Source organism: Telmatherina bonti (genome assembly GCF_933228915.1).
Source record: "Telmatherina bonti genome assembly, chromosome: 23".
Classification (NCBI taxonomy): domain Eukaryota; kingdom Metazoa; phylum Chordata; class Actinopteri; order Atheriniformes; family Telmatherinidae; genus Telmatherina; species Telmatherina bonti.
In genome coordinates this window covers 10,380,241-10,386,857 of record NC_136632.1, presented here as the reverse complement: position 1 = coordinate 10,386,857, position 6,617 = coordinate 10,380,241, and positions in this window count along the sequence as shown.

The following is a 6,617-nucleotide window of genomic DNA, read 5'->3' as shown; positions in this document are numbered from 1 at the left end:
TCAGCTGCCACGATTATTCCACAAGATGTCAGTGTGGCACCATTTTCCCACATCACGAATCCTCTCCACATCAGCTTGCAGCGTTTATGGACCACTGTGTGGCATGCTCCCAGTGAGTGCTGAAATTTGAGAACAACATTAGGGCCCCCATTCTTCCAGCCTGAAATGGAGGAAATTAATGACCATCTTAAAATGCAGCTTCTGAGTTTTCCTCACTAGATATGGTCTAATACCACTATTTATAGTTCTGGATTGCCTTCATGTCTACTGTCTGAATCAGGCTCAGATTTCTGCTTGGATGTGGCCTTTACAGCTTTCTGATAGTGTTTTGTACAGAAGATCTGTTCCCAGTCTGCTTCTCAGCATCTACAGTGGACACTGAGTTTGTACTTGGACGTAGACATCACGCTGCTCAAGAAAAACCCTTGCCATGAGGTTATAACTAACACGCAATACTGGATGCTGTTGAAGCAGCGAGCCAAAGGAGGGTGTCATCTCTTTCCTCCCCTGTCCTCATCTGAAACGCTCCCTGTATAATCACAGCAGGGAAAAATAAATGCTGTGACATAAGGCTGTTTAATCCTCTCCTCTGAAAAATGTATTCTGTCACGCAGCAATCTGCTCTCCCTTCCTGTTTGTCTTTCTTGCTGTTTATTGCTGTGACATAAAATTACTCTCACACGGGGTGCTTGTGAAATGGTCACAATACATTTGCATCTGCTCCCTTTTTCTTCTTCTTTTTTTTCATACGATAAACTTTTCATTGACGCTTTGTAATCCCCTGTCATTTTGAACGACCAAAGAAGTTGCATTTTGTTACTTCTTGCTATGTTATCATGTATGTCTTTGCTCTTCTAGTACACATGTCTCCTTTTCTGCAGCTACTGTATATTCTGTTCAGGGCCACAAGCTCCAGCGTGTCCATAGCAGAGAGTCTTCATCACAGCCAAGAATGTCAGTCACATGATCAGCATGTCGGTTTCTGCAACCGATACTGTCCAAGAACATGGGAAATAGAGATTTCTGCTGTTGGAGCAGAAATGTCCAGAGCAACAGGAATCTTCATTTCCTTGTAATTAACATGGAACTATGAGTCATCTGAGCATAATTAAGGCACATAACTCAAAGGTCGAGCCAATGCTGTCTCTAAAACCATAGATTAGTAAGCTAATAAAGAACCTTATTTTTAAATGTGCCTTTACTGTAGCCATAGAGTTAATTCTTATTTTATTCTTGCAGCTAAATAGTATTTCTGAACCAACGATAGATTCCCTAAAACTTCGCAAATCTCAAACATGGTGTGTTTAAAACAAACGAAGAAAACTGAACATCTGCTGGACAAAAAAACATCTGATCTGGAAAAATGGTTGTGAAAAAGCCATTGTGAATGAAGAGAAATGGCAAAGACTGATGGTAAGATCTGGATTGGTGTGATGATTCCTCCTCAGAGCCTGGACCTCAACATCACTGAATCTGTCACGTTGACAGATAATGGACCAAAAGGTATCCAAAATCCCCCAAAAATGTATCTAATAAGTCCTTCAAGAAGCCTGGAGAACTGTTTCTAAAGATGACTGAAAGAACTTCCAGGAAAGTTTCTCTAAGACAGTGTGAAAAAAACAGATATAAGTTTATATTTCCAGATATATTTGCACACTTTTGTTTTCAGGTGGGTTCAACATTTTTGCAATTTTGTACCCTTAGTAAAAGCTAAGGAGTCTGAATCAAGGCATCCTCATTTTACCTCACATCATGAGCCTAACTACATGCTGACTCCAGTGCCTGAGCTCTTCTCTAAGCTGGTTGAGCTGTACTTCATCTGTATTGGATGGTGCAAATGTTTCCTGTCTGGCCTTCAGCTACTTTAACTAAATAACACTTTAAAAATAACTATAAGTGCAGCTATTTTTAAAAATTTGTTTCAGTCCCAAATTACAAACTTAATTTTAGTTTCCACCACTGATGACTCATGCTTCCTGCTGTCCATCGCCCTGCCTTTCATTTTTCGCTTTCTCCTGCATCAGAAGAGGAGGGTGAAGGGACGGATGGAGGGAGGAAAGGAGGAGAGGATGAGACTGTCTCTCCACAGTCCTGACCTCCAGGAGTCCAGAAACCTGAGATCCTCAATGAAATATTTAAAGCTTCTGTTTTATCCGCAGTGCGTTGGTGGAGACAAACTGCGGGTCTCCATGACGTAATGCCAAACCCAAACACCGGCTGCGTGATTGGTCAATGCTGAACAGGGTGGTCAGGTGTCCTGTGCCGCTGTGGCCTTTTAAGGCATTAAGAAGCCCTGAGGCTCCACATTAAACTCATGGGATGTCTGCTGTGATGTGTGATCAATCACTGTTGGCTGTAACATTTCCAAGAGCAAAGCTTTTAGCAGTAAATGTGCCTCGTGTGGACTTTCTTCATCAGCTCATCCATGTTCATAAAGGACCTCTGGAAAGATGCAGTGGATGCTTTAACAAGGCCGCAGGTTTACTGAAATTTAGATGCCTTTATTTGCGTGTAATAGTATACGGAAGCCTAGTGATGCGTGTAACATAACCAAAACTATTCAACACACATAGGGTGCTGGGTATCTGACAGGCCATCAACCAGTCAGAGCCAACGAAGGCGAACATTCAGACTGAGCGTTGGGTTCCTCAGGCTGGGTTTTAGCTCTCTCAGGTTACCAGCTCTATTTCAGAAGCACAGTCGGGGGTGCAACAGCAACAAGCAGTACAATGATCCCTGGATCTTTACTAATAGATGAACCACTGATTAACATGCACCCCGCCTGCCACTAACTCTAACAACAACCTTTCTGCAACAGAAGGGCAAAGAGAAAGACAGGGACAGACCCAGCTGGAGCTGGTTGGTAAAAACAGTCACATGTAACAGCAGGTTTTATAACGGATACAGAAAAAATAAGAGGAAGGAAAACAGCTGTTTGTGTGTGTGTGTGTGTGTGTGTGTGTGTGTGTGTGTGTGTGTGTGTTTTTAACCAAATATTGGAAAACTATCTCCTGTGCAAAAATGCTGCCAGTTCATGTTATCATTAGTCTTAGTGTTTCATTCTCAGATGGGGAAGCTGTATCTACTGTAACAAGACACAGAAAATTCACAACACTAAATATAGGCAACAGGAAAACGGCAAAAACACAACATCAAAACTAAAAACACTTTAGAAAGGCATTTTGGGAAAAGCGAATAAAACAAAAAAACAGCAAAAAAAAAAAAATCCATTTTTCTCTAATTTATTTATTTAAATTTCTGCTTTTCTTGAAATGTTACTGAAATATTGGAATCTGAACAAGTTATAGTTTTATTTTGTTGTGTGTTTTTTGGGTTTTCTTAGTTTTTGCCCCTTCTGGTGTTGCATTCTACCCAGTGGGCTATACTGTGGAAGTCAGGACCACCACAGGCAGTCATCATTTCATTTCTTCCTTCATAGACATGTGATCGTCGCTGTTAACAGTTTGATGAGGCTTGATTCAAATATCTTTTTTCCTGGCACTGTTATTTTTGTCAACAGCATTTAAAAAAATTGGTTTTATGACATAAAATAACAAAAAAAAAAGAACACTGAAGCTTTCTTTGGTCAGTAAATTTCCGGCGGAAATACAGTAAAATATTACCACCGCTTCTCTTTTAAGCACTGTATTACATTAGCAATACTTATTTATATATTCTTTTCAGGCAATGGACACAACCATACCGCATTATTATTTCATCTAGCATCATGGCCTGAATCCCTTCAGAAGAGGAGACACAAACGCAAAGCGCACATCTGATCCCTCCACTGGCACCTGTCTCATCTGCTCCGGAACGACAGGACCAAATGAGTTTTTTTAAAATATTTATCGAGGGCTACTCGTGTCCTATACACACCCGTTTCTCACACAGACGATCCGCGGCTCCGGTTTCAGCAGGTGGAAACCACGTCGAGGCTCCGGGCTCCAGCGCTGAGCAGCAACGATGAGGATTAATTTCACCGGTCTCTACTCGCTCTGAATGGACCGTAACCAAAACCAGCTCCATCACCTCTAAATATTAGACGAGTTTTGCCCACCTAGTTATCTGCGTAATTATCAACAGCAGGTAAATGGACTCTGACTGGCCATCGGAGAGGAGTGTGGCCAGCATTCACGCGCATATATTAAGCATCCATAAGAGAAGTGGAGGCACAATTCGGGGACACCTCTGCTTTGAGAGTTTTGGTGCTGCGCATCTCTGCGTAAAAACCTGGGAAGAGGATGAGGAGCAGAGGCCTAATGAAGGCCAGAGCTTCTGTTAGATCACTTCATCGGGTCCACAGCAGGTTGTATAACTTTTTTTTTTTTTTTTTTTCCCTAAAAGGGGTTTTGGAGACAGATGATTAACCACAATCTGCCAGCCCAATGCAATGACCACATTATAAAACCTGTTATATGAGCTATAACAGAAACACTCTTCCATAGTATATAGCAAAGGCATTTTTTTTCTCGCTGTCCTTGCACAGGAAATGTTATGCAATCTGCAGAGAGGAGCTGCAAGTGTGGACTTTAAATGCAGGGCTTGATAATCATTAGCCATCTGGACGTGGTCATTTGATCTTGCAGCATTTCGACCCAAGAGCTGCAGCCTCAAACAGCATCAGGCGACTAAAACAAATCCTGGTAGGATGATGAGGGGGCTGCAGATGCGCCATGTGAGATCTGATGCAGGCTCGGGTTGTTAAATAGGAATACCAGTAGATCACGTTCTTCTGGGAATGGTGGTTTAGATAAATCTTTGACATGGTGCAATCTGTTTGGTTATACAGAATATGATTTGCTTAATTCACTCTGTCTATATTTGTCTTCAGAGAAAGCTCTGTTACCTGCAAGGAGTGATGGAAATAACACACTGCATGGGAGGCCTGCAGGCCTCACACCAGGCATTATTAGGCTTATCGGTGGTCTATATATAAGAAATAGAATATTGTAGATTTAAGAAACCATAACATGACTAGCAAAAATATATTAATTCGTGAGTTTCTGTTACAGTTGTTCAAATGAGCCTACACAGCAAAAAACTGCATGCAAGGTTTGTCCTATTTCCCTTTACATGTCTTGATGCAGCTACTTTACTGCCTTTAAAAACGAAAAAAAAAGAAAAGAATGTCTTAGGCCAGATTAAAATCTAACTAAAACAAATTATAAGAAAGAAATGGACAAATTGATTTCCCAGTCGCAACAAAAAAAAAAGGTCCTTTCACGGGTTGGGTGAATCAGAAGAAGGGGTTGGCCCAAATAATTTGTCAGGAAAGCGTTTTAATCCGGAGAGACAAAAAGCAATCCTCATCTGCTCTGGCTGCGACAGTCCCGGGTTAAAAAGGGCACCACTTTCAAGGTCTCTTCGCCTCCAGCGAGCTTCACCTGAAGGAGACTATAGAGAGCACCTGGGGCCCAGTAAGCAGCAGAGGAGAAGAGACACGAGCGGGTTGGATTATTGCGTGAAGTTGAGGACAGATGCTTGAAATTGTGGCTCCTCTTTTTTTTTTTCCTGAGTAAATCCCTGAAGTCCACGACGCGGAGGGAGACTGGATGGAAGCTGTTTGGGTCCCGCTTAAAAACACTCCACTATTATTATTTCGGGTATCGTACAATGGTACGTTTTATACCATTCAGGTTAAAAAAAAAAAAAGCAAGTTAATTCAATCGTGGAGGGAAATCCATTTAAAGGATAGAAGCGCAGTTTCTTATATTTGGTCAAACCAGCTAAAAACGACTTTACAGTTTGGTTGCAGATCGGGTCTGATTGGCGGGTCTGCGCCTTTAAAAAGGTGCACGGTGCACCTTTTTTTCTGTCAGTGTGCGGTTCAGGAGGCGCAGGTAAAAAGGGAGGAGGTAAGAAGGGAGAGGGAGAGGGAGAGGGAAGCGGCGTCGGAAGGGAGAGGAGAATAGAGGAGAGAGGAACGCAGGGCTGAAATTGACATTTGATACTCAGGAAGTTCAGGACTCCACTTGGATTTCTTTTGTTTCATTGTAATTCTGCAGTGCTGCTGCTGGTAACGCGGACTGGAGGCTTGTGTCAGTGCAACTGAACATTACCAGCGGAAAGCCTGAAACGGTAATGATAGGTTTGCGGACTGATATGATCGCTGGAGTCCGTCTTCAGAGTTCATTTTGCAGTCTTAGATGTGACGCACAACGATGGACTCTGAGGAAGGTATGGACTGCTTTTTTTATGATCTTCACTTTAGGAACAGTTTAACATTTACTTAAGGTAAACCTTTATAGTCACTATCTGAAAATAGGAAAAGACATTATTTACATAAAATAGTAAAACAGGTCGACGATATTTAGGCTAACTAAAAAAAAAAGAAAAAAGAAAAAGGAGGCCATTGTTACAAAACAAATTTTGCTGACTTTCGTGGATTTTTAGTTGATGTATCTTTATGTAATTGAAATAAATTGTTTACATGTCTGTGATTTTGTTCTGTTTTTATCAATAATATGCTTTTAAAACTATAATTCTGTTATATGGATTTATTTGGAGATGGTACCCTCACAGTCCAGTCTGAGCCACAAATAGCTCCACCGAAAATGTTAAATGAAGTCGAATTAAACCTCAAGATAATCGCGGAATAACGAAATTTAGTATTCTGT